The 16,362-nt window shown below is 34.9% G+C and overlaps 1 protein-coding gene across 1 annotated transcript in view; it reads right to left on the minus strand.

Annotated features, from left to right (window-relative positions):
• The window catches only part of ZNF385B (zinc finger protein 385B), a 313,747-nt gene that overhangs the window by 264,774 nt on the left and 32,611 nt on the right, over nucleotides 1-16,362 (minus strand). The window lies entirely within an intron of this gene.

Here is a 16,362-nt window from a genome sequence, read left to right on the forward strand (position 1 = left end):
GAGGGAGGGAGGGAGGGAGGGAGGAAGGAAGGAAGGAAGGAAGGAAGGAAGGAAGGAAGGAAGGAAGGAAGGAATTCCCCTAAACTGAAATTAAAGAATCCTCAACTCAACTTCTCCTTACCTAGATTTCAAACATGCCATGGCCACTTCACTATCACACGTCATACAGGAAAATATGGTGGAGGGGAGGTCGGAGCTGAAGAAGACAGTGTTCTGAACTGAACGTAATTAAAACATCCACAAAATATATGATCTTGTGAACACATTGAAAGGCTAGCCCAGATTTCTGGGAGGGGCCCATGCACATAAAGGCTCAGAAGCCAAGGTTTCACTGGTTCATGGTAAATCTACCTTACTTATGACTATACATTTTACCATCCTAATCTGGGAGTTTTCAGGTCTCTTGGGGGAACTCCCTATTCCAGATCAAGACTTCGGGTGTGTCATTGATGTCTATCTATCACCACAGAGAGAGCAATCTTATCAGATTGGCTGCTCATATTAATCCATTCCCAGTCCTTATCAGTTTTTACAATCCTGAAAAGGCTAATAAGAATTTCCTAGGATTGATAGATGGCTGTTAAGGGAGGGAAATCATCTTTTTACGAGGATGCTAAACAGAAAAAAAGTCTGAGTCTGCTGATGACTGACTTTTTCCTGTATGGAAAGACCTTGTTTGAGAATAAAGCCAGCATTTAAAAGCATGACTGTGATATGGAAACTAACATTATTTGAACCTCTAGAGCCAGCTGTGCACCCTCTCTAACTCCTCCCTGTTATTATAGACAATAAATTCCCTTCTTTCTTCAACTAAGTTGAATTCCTAGAATTTACAACCCAACAGCCTTGAGTAATACTACAGCCTTCCCTTTGCTACATTAGGGTGTTCTGTCCCAATTATCATGTAGCAATTACAGAAAATGTATATTTTAATAAAAATAAATAAATATCTACATCATTTAGAGTATTTCTCAGATCTGGCAATACAACCAACATGAAATATCGTGCACACGGGAAAGAGAGAAAAGTTAAACAAACAAAAACTAGTAACTGTGTTAAACTTCGTGTTAATAAGTTTTAACTAAGACAAAACAAAGGATAATATATACTAAAATAGATCTGGCAGACTTAAAATACAAATCTTTTTAACTCCAAGGCATTTTTATAGGGTATTTGTTTTAACTAATCCAGAAAAAGTGATATTACACTGTAATAATTTTTGAATGTATGATATCAGATAAAAGATCAAAGAAAAATAATTGGAAACCCCCAAATATAATCAAGCCTATAAAATTATATGATGGAGGTGGCATTTAAGATCAATGAGAAAACCAAAGATTACTTGAACAATGGTGCTTACGTAAGGAAAAAAAGAGAAACCAAACTCATACCCAAAGTGAAATTAAATTCCATATGAGTTAAAGCTGCAAATGTAAAAAATAGTAAGTCTAGAACAATATATAGGTAAATGTTTATATGGTCACAGAGTGGTGAAATATAATACCAGAGATAGAATTCAATGCATCAAAAAATATTTATATGTTTTTAAGAAATTACAAATATTGGGATGCCTGGGTGGCTCAGTAGGTTAAGTCTGTCTTTAGCTCAGGTCATGATCCCAGGACCGGTCCTGGGATCGAATCTCATATCGGGCTTCTTACTCAGCAGGGAGCCTGCTTCTCCCCCTGCTTGTGCTCTCTCCGTGATAAACAAATAAAATCTTAAAAAAAATAAATTAAGAATATCAAAATATAAATTTTAAATAAAAATATAAAGCCAAACTATAAAATAAGAATACAAATGACAAACTGGAAAATTATATTTTAAATATATCTGACAGAATAAAGTAATACATAAAGGACTCTTGCAAATCAATGAGGATAAGAAAAAAGTTAAGTCCTCTAGAACTGTAGATAAAGCAGATGAATTCCCCAACCCTCCAATACTAGAAAAGACATATGACATGCTTTAAGATGTTGACAATGGCTGTATCAGGACAGAAGTACAGGCGACTTTTTGTTCACTATTTTGTGTTTTGTATTTTCCAAGATTGAGTATGTGTTCTTTTTGTACTTAGAAAAAGAAAACAATGTTCATGCAACCTAAAACCTTATGACAAACCTTAGAGGAAAAATAATCTAAAGAAAATTTATTCTAGAGGGTGAGACCCAATTCTAACCAGACTGTCACTTTCCATGAAACTTTAGGCATTAGTTACTTGTTTCTGTCTTACATTATGCTTTAAAAATTAATCTAATTACATATGGAAATCTTTACAACCTAATTATTTTATTAAATCAAATGCGATAATGCTAAGTGAAATAAGTCAAGCAGAGAAAGACAATTATCATATGATTTCTCTCATCTATGGAACATAAGAATTAGGAAGATCAGTAGGGGAAGAAAGGGATAAAGAAAGGAGGGTAATCAGAAGGGGGAATGAAGTATGAGAGACTATGGACTCTGAGAAACCAACTGAGGGCTTCAGAGGGGAGGGGGTGGGGGAATGGGATAGGCTGGTGATGGGTAGTAAGGAGGGCACGTATTGCCTGGTGCACTGGGTGTTATACGCAACTAATGAATCATCGAACTTTACATCAAAAACCAGGGATGTACTGTATGGTGACTAACATAATATAATAAAAAAACATTAAAAGAAAATCAATTGCACCTAAATCCTTTATCAGTGTGTTTGTGGATGCTGATATAGACAATTCTCCTAGCTCTCCACATTAGGTGGATACTAACTCCGCGGGTCTCCCACCTCCATCCCCACAGTCAGTGACTCAAAGGTGCTTGTCTCACCTCTGCAGGCCCAGGGCCCAGCTTGGTGCCAGATGATAGGAGTGATCAATAGCTATTAGGCCAGCTCAGCTGAACTAGGCCTCAATGATTATGAAACCTGACCCAGAAAGACATGGTAAAACAGAGTTAGCTACTTACTCCGTTGTCTTTTATATGATCAAATATTTTCATGCAAACTCATTTTCCAATTTACTTCAAGTTCCTTACATTTTCAATTAATTTTCAAATGGTTCACATACCCAAAAAAGAAATGAGGTAATTGTGAGAGTTGAGTCATTTAATGTTCATTGGGAAAGAAGTCATAAAAAAAAATAGAATTTTCCCCAGGTACTTAATTTAAAACCATGGTGAAGACTAATTCAGACTAAGGGAATGTCCAAGTGAAAGCAGCACAACCTAATCTTTGTTTTTATTAAATAGTACACTTAACTTTCACAAATATTCAAAACTTCTAGTTTACATATTGCTTCTAAAAGGAAGTTTACTGGATATTTTTTTAATGTCTAATTCATCTTTTTTAATTATTTGCAAAATGTATTAAAATCCCCAAAGCAACTTTTCATCCCACAGTTCAATATTGTCATCTGAAGACTTATTTTTGCTATTAAATAACTTGGCAAATAGGTTTCTTGATAGGTAGCCTAATGTTTATGCTATGCTGAGCCAGTGACATTCATAATGTCTTAATTAGTAAAGGCTGCATTAATGAGACTTCATTATTCTAGCAATATTGTCAGTAGAATATGATATGAAATGTAAAAAATGTAAGCATTTCTAAAGAATGATCTTTACTAACACAAAGGGTACTGTTATTTAATGAAGAATACATTTATCTATCATCAAATTTTATTTATCCACAGCATGTTAACTCTAAAATAATGAGACTTAAAGCTTCACTTGTTTTGAACAGTAGGTCCTAAAAGTGTTTTCCTTAATTTACGAGCAAAAGATAAATATATATTTCTCCCATTATAGAACAATTCTAACATCTGCACTTTGAGTTATACTTAAAGGTACTTTTACATTTCATTACACACTAAATCATCAAAATAAACACTGAGGATCATGAATGCCTGGCTTTTAAATGAATGCTTCTGTATATTGTTTCTTTACAAATCTCTGTTTTCATTTTAAAGGTAATCAATCATAGAGTCACACAATAACAGAACTGGGAAATGATGTGGAAAGGTTACAAATTTACTCACACTTTGCAACTCAATGTGTTAAAAAAAAAATACCTTTTTTTCTTTTTTTGAAACTGATCTGCTCTTCCTCACTGGCGAGCTTATCAAGAGCTTCCAGGAACTCCTGCATGTCTCTTGCTCTTTCCCACATCATGCCACCACTTCCACCTTCTGGGCTATTATATGTGGTTTATGGACAGCCTAATCCAGGGCATTTCCTCTAATTGCCACCATGCATAAACTGACCCCACGTTCCAAAGGAGATCAAGGATAAAGTCCCCTTGTTTTGGCTTTCCCATGAACACACTTAACACTATTGCTACCAATCCATGAGTCAGCTAAAATGGAGAGGGGGCAATAATTATATTCATGAACCTCTCAACTCCTCTAGCTTTTCCTGTCTCTTCTAGCCCTCATTGTACTCAAATGAAAAGGGTGGGCTTGCCACCTCCTTTGTCATTATAGGTCCATTGAGGTGGACCTTGAGGTGGCAAGTTGTATCTATTTTCCCTAGAGGTCCTAATGGCAGATGAAATACAAGGAAATCCTAGCTTACCGACATCTGAGCTTGCAGAAGGATAAACTAAGCTATTTGCAGTGGACTGCAATGCTCACTTTGTGTAACCAGCAGTGGTTTGGGGTCAGACGGACTTTCACACCTAGAGGATTCAAAAGGTTTTAACTGCCACCAGGTTTACTTAGAAAGATACAACAGGGGAAACAGAGCATGTCTGCATGATAGCATCAAATGCATCTTCAATGGAAGCACTTACGGCTGTCCAGACATTGCTTCCCAGATCCCAGCAGTATTGGTGCTGCCTGCAATTCTCCTCTTTGAAGCACTGACAAGTTCTAGCATACCCTGAACCACTGGGAGATACTAAGAAAAAAGACAGTGGCTTAGACAATCACAAAGGTTTGAGACACCTATATCTATATTCATATCTGCCTCTATTTCTCTAGAAATTACCAGAAATATATGGATGTTAGAAATATATGGAATATAGCCAGCCTTATAAGTGAAGGAAATCCTACCATTTGTAACAACATGGATGAACCTGAAAGGCATCAGGACATTATGTTAAGGAAAAAGAGCTGGACAGAGAAAGACAAACACTGCATGGTATCAACTTATAGGTGGAATTTTTAAAAATAAATAAATAAAAGCCAAACTCCTAGAAACAGATTGTAGAATGGTGACTGCCAGGGGCTGGTGTAGGGGGAAATAAGGAGAGGTTATTATAAGGGTACAAACTTTCAGCCATGAGTATGGATTTAATGTTAACATGGTGACTACTGTTGGTAATACTCTATTGTGTAACCGAATTATTTTCCTAAGATAGAACTTCTTTTTTAAAGATTTTATTTATTTTTGTGCACGCGCATGCAAGAGAGAGTGTGTGCACACATGAGCGGGTTGGGGGTGCGATGGGCAGCAGAAAGAAGAGAATCCCTCCTCTTCAGCAGGGAGCCTGATGCAGATCTTGATCCCAGGACCCTGAGATCATGACCCAAGCCAAAGGCGGATGCTTAACTGACTGAGCCACCCAGGCACCCTAAGAGAATAGAACTTAAGAGTTCTCACACACACACAAAAAGATAAACATGTGAGGTGATCAATGTGTCAATTAACTTGATTGTGTGAGTCCTTTCACAATGTATATCAAATCATCACACTGTATACTTTAAGTATATTGCAACTTTGTCAATTACATCTCAATAAAACTAAAAACAATATTGAATATTACACAATTTACAATAAAAAAGGAATAAAAACAAGAATGTACACTCTGACCATTCCTATTTAAATTATCATTCTGTTTGTTTGTTTAAATTACTAGTTCTAGGGGCGCCTGGGTGGCTTAGTCAGTTAAGCAGCCGACTCTGGATTTCTGCTCAGGTCATGATCTCTGGGTCCTGGGATTGAGCAAGTCAGGCTCCGTGCTCAGCGTGGAGGCTGCTTATCCCTCTCCCTCTACTCTCCCCCCCAACCCCTCTCCGCTCTCTCGCATGTTCTCTTAAATAAATAAATAAAATCTTTAAAAAAATTTACTGGTTGTAGCCAGTGCAATAAGACAAAAAATTTTTTTTAAAGTACAAGGTATAAAGAATAGACAAGATGAAATAAAACATCTTACAATATACTATTTGTAAGATGATATGATTATATAAAAAATATCTAACAAAAGATGTCCCAGCCATGTTTTGAAGAAAGTGATAAAACCTTATATAAAGACTTTTGAAAAAGAAATAAATTGAGCATGGTAGACCATGCTATTGGATAAGAAAACTCAATATTTGTACAGAACAGCAAATGGCTGAGATAGATATAATTCATGAAGAAAAAAGCCAAAAAGGAGTGTTTGGCAGGAACAGTTATAAGGACTTTTTAGAAGTCACATATTGCATGGTGCACTGGGTGTTATATGCAAATAATGAATCATGGAACACTACATCAAGAACTAAGGATATACTGTATGGTGACTAACATAGCATAATAAAAAATTACTATAAAAAAAGAAGTCTGCAGTATTAAGACAAAATGGGTTTGGTGTAAGGATGGAAAAATTAGCCAATGGAACAAAACAGAGAATCCAGAAAAAACTTGGATGCACACAGACAATTTTTTTTTTTAAAGATTTTATTTATTTATTCGACAGAGATAGAGACAGCCAGTGAGAGAGGGAACACAAGCAGGGGAAGTGGGAGAGGAAGAAGCAGGCTCATAGCAGAGGAGCCTGATGTGGGACTCAATCCCATAACGCTGGGATCACGCCCTGAGCCGAAGGCAGACGCTTAACCGCTGTGCCACCCAGGCGCCCCGACACAGACAATTTTTAATAGAATGGGTACTGAAAACCAGTGTTAAGAAGAAAGTATGTCACTAAGTGACTCTGGAACAATTGATTATCTATATAGAAGATATAAATTAACTGTATAAAAACAATTCCAGGTAGATGAAAGGTTTAAAGCTAAACTACAGCACTTGTAGAAGATTAATATATTTAGGATCTATATGACCTTGGATAAGGGAAAGACTTCTTAAACAGAATACAAAAAAGTGCAAAGAATGGAAGCAATGGAAACACTTGATTATGTTAAAGTTAAGGGTTAACTTTAACAAGAGACACTAAAAACCAGTGAAAACTGAAGCTATAAGCTGCAAATATATCTGCAACATAGGAAATTGAGAAGAGGATCGGTATAGTATTTATACTCTATAAATAATTGCTTACAAATAAACTTTTTAAAAAATTAATGACTCAAAAGTGGTAATTGAATAGGAACAGAAATTTCACAGAAGAGGAAACACAAATGGCCAATAAACATGAAAAGATGCTTCACCTCATTAGTTATCAGGGATATGCAAATTAAATACCCAGTGAGATAGCATTTCACAACCACCAGATTGTCAACAATTTTAAAAAGTCAGATAATGTCAAGTGTTGCCAAGGAGGTAACACAATAGAAAGCTCACCTGCTGTTGGTCGGAGTATGAAGTGATACCTCAACTTGTAAAAAATGTTTGGCATTTGTTCACTCATTCAGTGTATATTAATTAACTACTTACAATGCATCTGGTACTATTCTGGGACTACAGTATGAACAAAACAGATAAAATTACCATTTCAAGTTGAAATGTACACCTTTTATGACCGAAATTCCACTTCCTGGAAAGGATATGCCCTACAGAAGATAACTATATAACCTAGAGAAATCTACATATGTGAATGTTCAAAACAATACTGCTTCTAAGTCAAATTAAGAAAGAAAGGGGATAACCAAAATGCGTATCGTCAGTGGAACAGACAAGTAAATAGGAGTATGGGATACAAAAGAATATAAAACAACATTACACAGCTACACATTAAAAATGAATCTCAAAAATTATGTTAGTGGAAGATTATATTACAATAGGTAAAAACTAAACATATTTTATTATTTATTTGTTTATCTTTATTTCAAGTAGGCTCCATGTCCAATGTGGGGTTTGAACACACAACCCTGAGATCGAGTCATGTGCTCTACTGACTGAGCCAGCTCCAAAACTAAACATATTTTAAAGACATATTCATATTTAGTGGTAAACAATAAAGAAAAAGCAAAAGAATAACACACAATTTAGAGAAGAATTACTTCTAGGCAGTAAGAAAGAAGTAAGGGGCTTCTAATGTAAGGTTTTGTTTTTGAATTAGGCATATGGGAGTTTGATCTCTTCAAAATTACATCTATGTTTTACATACATTTCGAAAATATTTTATATTTTACATTAAAAAACAATTCATGTCCTTAACATACTAATTAGGCTAAGTTTTTTTGTTTGATTATTAATTTGGGCTGAAACAATAAATTAGTAAAATTAAGAACTCACAAATGTTACTGCTTATATATCACATAAAAAATAGTATATCCTACAGCAGTATAATCTTGTCTCAGTGAAAATTTAAAAAGCAATTTAAAGTCATCAGAAAACCAAGTAAAGGATATATGATAAATGGTTCTTAAGAGTAAAATCTACAGAATTACACAAAATCGTTTGAAGGTTCGCCTGAATAGGTACTCAAAAAATATTTATTTTTTAGATTCTTCCAGAGACATAACTCCCATGATAGAATCACTCTAAAATTTGTCCCATTAAGAAATAAACCTTGGAAACAGTTAACAAATACGTTAGGAATTGATTTGTAAGGGTTTATATAAGATAGAGCCATTCATATAAATTGATTCGGCATAGTGTTTATAATATTAGAAATCATATTTAGTGAATACTATTCAAATACAATTTCAGTTCAAGATCAGCAGATGAGGCTAAGGTAATGCTTTTCAGAATAGAAACATTGAAATGGAGACTCTTTTTAAAGGTTAATAATTACTTTGACCCTTTAAACCAAATTCTAATAAATAACTTCTCTTTAGACTGTAGCTGGGAAGTTAGGGAGGAAGGGAATGTATCTACTGTCCTTGATGCTCAGAACACTGCTTGCACATATAAATAATGTTTACAGAAGATTCTTAATATAAGCTTTTTATAATTGAAAACATTAATAATTTTGCTGTAAAATAAGCTTATTCAATGATCAATATGTATTCTTAAATGAATTCCAAATCTATGCCACTATTGGTAAGGATATACATGTTTTTTATTTTATGGAATTTTCACAATGCATATAAACAAATAAGCATTGCCGTGAATTAATATTACGACTGTATATCTAGGGGAAACCATGCAACATTAATTAAATTCGTAGAACGAATATTCAATTTCACCCATTAGATCAAGAACTACACGGACATATTTTTCAAAACTTCAGTATAATAAGAAAAAAAGGCTTCTCTGATTAAAGGTAAAGTATACACCATTCAATCAAATAATCAAATTCCTAAACACCTAAGTATTTAGAAATGTCAAGTGAAATTAGTCCAGGGGAGTTGTCAATTTTCAGTGAAAAGGTTAGTCGTAAATGAAATACTGCTCTTTGGACATACTTTGTACAGTCAGTAACAAAAACAAAGTTTGATTACCTTAAAATTACCCACCATATGTCTCCATGTGTGTAAATGTGTGTGTTTCTATATGTATACATATAAACGTATATGTTTTCCCTTTTCTTTTGAGCTATACGTACATAAGATCATTTTAGACATTTTCTCTGGATGTTATAAATTAAGGTGTTGGGCTTTTACACAATGTATTTTTGGTATGTAGTAATAATGTTCTCCATTTCTCTAGCTCTGTCAGTTTCACACTGCTCTAGGATGTGAAATTGACAAGACATGGTGCAAAACCCACAACTGGAAGCATAGAACTTTAACAAGAAATTACTATGCACGCTGTTTGAGAAAGGCTAGAAAAATAAATATTTGACAGCAATGACTATGCTCCAATTTGATGAGATGTTTCAAAGAATCCAAGATTCTTTCAAATGTATGAGTCCTTATGTAAGTACAAATGTTTAAAAAAAAATGAAAGTAGGATAATCTAGACAAATAGCACACTACCTAACAACCTCACAGGAAAAGATGTGTAAGAATGAAATCTTACAGCCACAGCATTTGCTTATTTCCCTAGGGTTAAGCTAGAGTTCCCACTTCTGCATTCTTAAGGAATAATGGTCATTTGATACCCTCTCTCCACCACAGCCTTTTTAAATTTCCTTATAGCAAATATGAAATAACGATTTAAGAAAGTAAGAGTGCAGAAGGTCACCTTTGGTATTCTGTAGATTTCCCATTATTAAAATCTGTCTACTCATTGCCCTAATAAATTAGTTACCATTATTTGGTGTCACATGAATCTTTTAAATATTGAATGTGATTTTATATATAAAGGACTTAGTGTAGTGGTTGGCACAAGTAAGACATCAATAAACCGTGACGGTGGTGGTACGGAATTCTTATTATGTCACTCTTGACTGCTCCTATTCTAGACTTCCTACATTGCTTCATGACAGAGAAGTCCAGTATTAGTAACGAAAAAAAGTAGCCAGAAAAATATGGGCTACTTCTGTTTCCCTAATAAGTGATTTGTAATGATGAGGAGGAGGAAGAGGAAATAATATTAGTAATAATACTGCCTTTGTGCTTTATAAACATGTTTCATAGACATTTCATGTAATAGGCATAGCATCTTCGTAAGTTTTGTAGAGCAGATATCATTTTCCTTATTTTAAGGATGAGGAAATTAAACCACAGAGAGGTTCAGTAAGTAAGCCAACTGACACTGACTGCACATTGGGCCACTCAGTGCAAAATGGAGACCAGAAGCCATATCACTTCAACCCAAGTACTCACTATGATTTAAATCAGCATGGCACTCCATCTTGAAATACTAATTCTTTGGAGCAAGTAGAGCTTCATGTGGGTGTTTCATGGAACACCTGGACTAAAGTGAATGGTTCAAATGAATGAACAAATGCTCGACATTAAAAATAGATCCCAGAGGCCTTGGTTTGAGCACAGCAAAAGAAAGATGATTTATCAGATAGCATTTCAATCTCTGTGACTTTATTATTTTTATAAATTGGAAATACATTAAAATGGACTCTAACTTAAATTATCCTACTTAGAAATATCCATCAGTTTTATTCATCCAAAAAATAACACTGAAAACAATGTAAAATACAATTGATTTACTTTCTGGTCTGCAGAACTTTCAAGGGGAGTTGTGTTAGCTAAGCAATATTAGGAACCTACAGCATGAATTATCTTATAATGAAACACTTGGGAAAAGTCCTATACAATTGGGAAAATAATATCTGTAAAGTATATGATTGCTACAGTTATAAATGAATATTTCTGGCCTTTTAAGGATTAACCATGAGAAAAAGCAATAATGTTCACCACCCGAAATATTTATAATCTACTTAAGTAGACTTAATAATATAGTCTTTCTGCTTCGATATAATCTTAATTTTTTTAAACTTAGAATTATATATAAACAAGGATGAATTGGGAATTATATGATTAAAAATGTAACCAATGAACATGTCCAAATAAAAACTGTTTTGAATAACCACCATGGAAAAACATGTCACACCTAAATTGTACATATTTAAGCCATATGGAGCACATCAAAGCTACCATAAAGGGACTGAAAAGATTTATTTTGAACATTGAGGAAATCTTACTTGTGAGCAGATGCCTAGACTAGCTTGAAGGCAGCAGGTTTTCATTGGATGACTAATCACATCACTGGGGCATTTTTGTGAAGTCTCTAAAAAGGATACTTAGTAGTAAAATGCATGCATATTGAAGATAACAGACCAGATAGGCACTTCAAGATATTGCTAAAGCGTATCCCAATACCAGTAAATGCCCTGAATCTTAAAACACAGGCAGTTCATCCCCATTCTCAGGGAGCAACTGCCCTTTTGTCAGGTTCGACTCAGACAAAAATCAATGAGAATTTTGCCTGAATAAAAGGCACTAAACTGCAGCATAGTTACCTCAATAATAATCTCTCATTTACTTCTTCAAGTTCTTAGAGCAGCTAATTCTGGAGAAACTCAAAACACACTGCAAAGTTTCTTCTCTTTTTTTAAACTACAAATGCAGTCCCTCTTTAAAAATCTACACAAATGCCAAAAAAGCCACTACAAAATGAAGTCACATGAAAAATATCCCTTGAATTGTTCAGCTTAAGTGGTTCATAAAGAGTACTAAAAATGTAGTCCGAATCTCTCACTTGGGAGGTAAGGAATTTGAAGCCCAGAGACTTAGTATGACTTACTCAAGTTCTCCAAGTCAGGTAGCACAGCCTCAGGATAAGAACACAGAAAACCCAAATCATCTCTTGTTCTTTCCACCACACCATGACCTCTCTTAGATGGAAGGGAGCACGTGAAAGATCCACATTTGTGAAGTTTGGGTCTTAAAATTTTTTCTTTCTCTTAGTGAAGCCTTTTTTTGGCCCCCAGCAAAGCAGCATTATTATATGTGTAAATATTTCTAAAAATAATTCTAGTTTAAATCTACTATTATCTGGGCTCAATATGTTGCACTTTCTTTCCAAAGGACTGATGTCATCAGAAATCCTTAATATTGGTTAGCAAACTATGGTCTTTAATTGCTAAAGACAACATCTGTAAATTCTCAGTTCAGAAGACACTGGGACAGAAAAAAAAATCAATGATACTTTAACGCATGAATAATATAAAACAGTGTGAAAAATACACTTCAAGTAGTCATGTCATTTTATGTATTTATAGGTTTAATACTCATTTATGAATTCTTGATAATAGATTACATCAGGGAACTATTAAAAATTATTAAAACAAGGGTAGCAGAAATAGTTTTTAAATTTTTCTTAAATCTTAACCCCAAAGTAACGTCTTCTAAAAAGATTCGAGTAGTTTTTACTTTAAACTAGAGTATCAGGCAGAGAAAAGGTTAAATTCTAATAACACAGTGGAGCTGAAACATGACTTTAAAGAAAATTTAGTTCATATTAAATATTTACCACTGGAGTAAAAACTGGATTAAAGAAAACTAATGAAAATATTTTTTATACTCAGAAAAATGGGAAATTAAATTTCTTTTTTGTTCAAGTTTCCTGAAAATCCCAAAAGGAAACATTTAATTTTCTAGGACACACTGAAAGACATAGGTTAGAAGGCAACATAGCTAGGGCTGAATTAATCAAGCAAACATCATTGAGAATCAACAGAACTTTCCTGGTGACTAAACTCGGTTTGAGACAGCTGGAGGTGGACCCAATCTTGTCTGAGATTCCATAAAAACAGAACCATAAGGGTGTAAAATGGTCTTAGAAAACAGAATATGTAAACCATTGTAAATCTCTCAGCATTTTCAAGAATAGAGGGGTAAAATGTGAGTAAAAATCAAGAGGGTAAACCTCCCATTTTCAAATTAGAGATATGTTATTAACTAGTATAGCTTCTTACCTGATTTCATTCTTATTTTTCAAGTTGCATCATGTTTACATGAAATACTTGCCTTCTCCAATTTCCTAAATTTTTCAAGGGTCACGGAACTATTTGCAATCAGAACATGAAAGACTGAATACCGTAGTGTTCCAAGGCTGGAATTGCTTTAACTGTTAATTCTAAATTTTTAAATCGAACTATATCTGGATTCCTGTTTGATCTATTTCACACCTACACTGGGAAAATTCTAAGACTGACCATACCCCTAATTAGAGTGATCATACATCTCAGTAAAAAGCAACCCGAGGTTATGCCTGGATCCTGGCTAAATCATGAATAATTCTTAAAGGGTCCCATTTTGATGATAAATTATATAACCATCACCTATAAAGAACTTTAAATGGCCTCTTCCCTTACTCTCCTAGTTCCTAAGAAGACTTTCTTCCATGTAACTTAATGCTAGAAAAGAAATTAATGCTGACTTCATCATAACAGAAACATTTCAATACACAGTCTTGACTTTCTAGGTTCTACCTCCTGTCCCCTTACTAATTTGTGTGACCAGTATGAATTTTGCTTCTTCCTATGGAAATTGTGCATTGCTGTTCTGACATTCCCCACCCCAGCCCCCCAAACCCCTAGTGCTTAGTTGGCTTGGAAGCACAGACCTAATTTAAAATATTAAATCCATAAGAAAATGTTTTAAAACCACTAATTAACTTAAAAATCAATTACTGCAATACAGTTCATTTGTAAACTGGATACAGCTTTTGTACTGATAAAGGAAGAATTTAGGACAAAATTTATGCTTAATAAATACCATTGAATAAACACCTGAATGAATGAATGATTAGGAATGGACATTATAGACAGGAGGTTTAGTGTGAAGTAATGGAAAAATTCTTATACCATAAAGAGAGAGACAGAATGGTGACGAGATAAAGGAGAAGCAGCATAAAATCAAAAGTGTAATTAAGTTTGAAAGAATACCTGCCACCCACTGGCTTTTCACAATGACTAGCATGTCCTAAGGCACCAAAAGTTATAAACTTTGTCTACTGGGATGTTTCTTTCTTTTTACTGCAAAAATGTAACTCAGACTTTATTATGGAAATCGCTTGTTAAGACGGATTGAGTTTTTAGAAATAAACATTGAGTGGACTGAAATGCGTTTATTTCTTCAAGTGAAATATGCATACACTGGCGCTCAACCTGTAATGTTCAGATCTGGCTAATATTGTTCCCATTTTGCACAAAAGAGGAAGCCAAGACTGTAAATGAAGGAAAGTGTACCTGTGCTTTAATTTTTCACAATTGTTAAGTTTCTAAGTGTCATGTTAGGTTCTGTAGCATATGTAACTTTGTTTCATCATCATTCCTATCCAATGAGGTACATTTTGCAGATGCAAAAGAATTAGAGAGGTTAGAGAACTTTCCCACACAGCTAACAAAAGCCAGGGGTCAGGGTTTGAAGCTGTGGCTGCCTGCTGCCAAATCCCAAACTCTTTGCCGCCGCTCTATAATCTCACTCTGAAGAGCTCCTTCACAATCAACTCATTTGTGTTGCTTCTTTTCCAAGACTCTCCATTCCCTGCACAACCCTCTTGAACCAGTGATTCTCAAACGTGGTTTTAGAACAAACTAAAGAGCTTTTAAAAACACACATGCCAGCAGTTTGGACTGAACTGATCAAGGTGGAACCTGGGCATCAGTACTAATTAAAAGTTCCCCAACTGATGGTAACATGCAGCTGGGACTGGGAAGGCTCCCAGAGACTTGCATCCAGAGGCCCTCTGCAACTGGCTTGTCTGCTTTGCCAAAACGCTGTTTCCTGACAGTTCTTTCACAGCCACCCGACCCTCCAGACATGTCACAAACACACCACCATTCGGCACTAATCTTTACACAAAGAAATAATGCCTGGCAAAGGAAAGAAACTTACTTTTTCGGATTTAGATCTCCTTTTTGTACAAAGGTTCAGCAGTTCGAGTATCATAATTCCTGTGCTGATTCTTGGACACTTCTTTGAAATTAAAACTGTGTCACATGGAAAGTTTGTAAGACATCTTTCCCTGATCTACTCCTGTTGCCATTTTTATGAGGCAGAGAAAGATGGAAATTCACAGAATATTAGCATTAGGTCAACAGTGATTATATCTAGTTAGCTCAGCCAATTACGGCACAGTGCTAACGAGACTAATATTGTGACTTTCATGTCTCGTTGGCTCTGTATGGATTCACAAACCCAAACCACCTTTAATCTGGGGTAGACAACGCATAAATGCCAGCAATTATGCAGCTGATCATAACAGAGAAGGGTGTGTATATATATATATATATAGCTCTGTGAAAATCCAATAGTATCATCTTCAAATGCAAGCAAGAGCATATTTTAAAAAGCAGCAGTGTAGCCAATTTAGACCAATTAGAAGACAGAAGGAAAATGTTTAGTTAATCAATAGTTAGCTGATCATAATATTAACCAAGTCCTTCATGCCACATTTCTGCAAGCTAACATTTACTATAATATAAAATCACTCCTACTTCAGCTCAGCTGGGATTTTGAGCTTATTAAACAAAAAGAATGAGTTAAATTAACATTCAAATTCTGCATTAAACCCCTAGAAGCAAAGGAATTCATGATAAGACGTCCGTTGTCAAATCATGACTTTGTATTACAGTCCCAAAGGTAAGATCACCCAGTGTTATGTATTTCTCAGAGAACTAAATGTATGAGATTAAAAAACAAACCCTCTGCACAAAAGGGTGAGCTCAGTGCGATACTGAATGCTGTCATGTTTGTGGATTTAAGGCATGCCTTACTATTATTTTAATGCAATGCTGGTCTTCTGTTCATTTTAATATGGTAGTGTGGCTTGCACTGAGGTACTTCGGAAGTTTTCATTGCGCAAAGCCGAAGTCCCTTAAGTCCCTGATGTTTTACATGGGCACTGAAGACTAATACGTGTGAATGGATTTTACAAAAG

The sequence above is a fragment of the Ailuropoda melanoleuca genome, chromosome 2, assembly GCF_002007445.2.
Source record: "Ailuropoda melanoleuca isolate Jingjing chromosome 2, ASM200744v2, whole genome shotgun sequence".
Classification (NCBI taxonomy): Eukaryota; Metazoa; Chordata; class Mammalia; order Carnivora; family Ursidae; genus Ailuropoda; species Ailuropoda melanoleuca.